Source organism: Schistocerca cancellata, chromosome 3, assembly GCF_023864275.1.
Source record: "Schistocerca cancellata isolate TAMUIC-IGC-003103 chromosome 3, iqSchCanc2.1, whole genome shotgun sequence".
Lineage (NCBI taxonomy): Eukaryota > Metazoa > Arthropoda > Insecta > Orthoptera > Acrididae > Schistocerca > Schistocerca cancellata.
The window spans coordinates 431,441,668-431,443,559 of record NC_064628.1 but is presented as its reverse complement, the minus strand read 5'-3'; positions in this window follow the sequence as shown (position 1 = coordinate 431,443,559).

The window sequence follows — 1,892 nt, the reverse complement described above, 5'->3', positions numbered from 1 at the left end:
CTCAATCTCCGCTAATTCCTAATTTCAATCTGCCGCCGCTCATACCTCACCTGTCTTTCAACATCATCTTTGCCTCTATACTTCCGTCCCGACTGACATCTCTGCTCAAACTCTTTGCCTTTACAAATGTCTGCTTGTGTCTTGTATGTATGGATGGATATGTGTGTGTGTGCGAGTGTATACCTGTCCTTTTTTCCCCCTAAGGTAAGTCTTTCCGCTCCCGGGATTGGAATGACTCCTTACCCTCTCCCTTAAAACCCATATCCTTTTGTCTTTCCTTCTCCTTCCCTCTTTCCTGACGAGGCAACCGTTGGTTGCGAAAGCTAGAGTTTTGTGTGTATGTTTGTGTTTATTTGTGTGTCTATCGACCTGCCAGCGCTTTTGTTGGGTAAGTCTCATCATCTTTCTTTATATATATATATATATATATATATATATATATATATATATATAAAACAGTTTGTTTTAATGTTCTCTCCCATCAAAATAACCAAAATGAAACACAACTTAATTAACTCACCGCAATCAACTGATGCAATTCTATGGGACAGTTTCAATAATACTGCACCTCATGCCTTTGGTAAGGACTGAACAGTTAAATTACCATAATAAAAAGATTAATATCAAAAACTACTTACCTCTTTTTTGGTGCAGAATATAATTCCCAGATTTTTTTCAAGGTAGTAACTTTACTTATTTGTTTCCACTGTATCTATTCTGATGGTACAAGCATATGATGGAGAACAAGTCAGATCTATGCAGCAATCATCTCCTGATACAGCATTAGTTAGATTACTGTCAACACTGCCTAACTGATGATGATGATAATAGCCCACTGGTCACTGTCATATATATATATATATATATATATATATATATATATATATATGACAGTGACCAGTGGGCTATTATCATCATCATCAGTTAGGCAGTGTTGACAGTAATCTAACTAATGCTGTATCAGGAGATGATTGCTGCATAGATCTGACTTGTTCTCCATCATATGCTTGTACCATCAGAATAGATACAGTGGAAACAAATAAGTAAAGTTACTACCTTGAAAAAAATCTGGGAATTATATTCTGCACCAAAAAAGAGGTAAGTAGTTTTTGATATTAATCTTTTTATTATGGTAATTTAACTGTTCAGTCCTTACCAAAGGCATGAGGTGCAGTATTATTGAAACTGTCCCATAGAATTGCATCAGTTGATTGCGGTGAGTTAATTAAGTTGTGTTTCATTTTGGTTATTTTGATGGGAGAGAACATTAAAACAAACTGTAAGATATCTTGGACTATCACACAATAAACAGACCAGGCCACATACTGTGTATCTTGCACAAAACACACAATTCATTGAAATTAATAACTGGCTGCAACCAATCACTGTGATCTACAAAACTCTAAACTGAAAAACCTATACCTTCACCAAAGTAGCTTGGAACTCAGTGTCACTTACATTGTATCACTACTTACAGATCATTAAATGCCTTGCATTCCACTTTACTTTCCATATCTGGTTTTCCTCTCCTGGGTACAGTGATTTGTATATTCACTATATAATCTCATAGACTGTGGAAAGGGTAACAGGCAGATAATTGTTTGAAAAGATGTCTGTGAATGTAGATAAAACAATGTGATCCACTTTCAGTGGTATATTTCATCATGTTGTTGTTGTTGTGGTCTTCAGTCCTGAGACTGGTTTGATGCAGCTCTCCATGCTACCCTATCCTGTGCAAGCTTCTTCATCTCCCAGTACTTACTGCAACCCACATCCTTTTGAATCTGCTTAGTGTATTCATCTCTTGGTCTCCCTCTACGATTTTTACTCTCCACGCTGCCCTCCAATGCTAAATTTGTGATCCCTTGGTGCCTTAGAACATGTCCTACTAA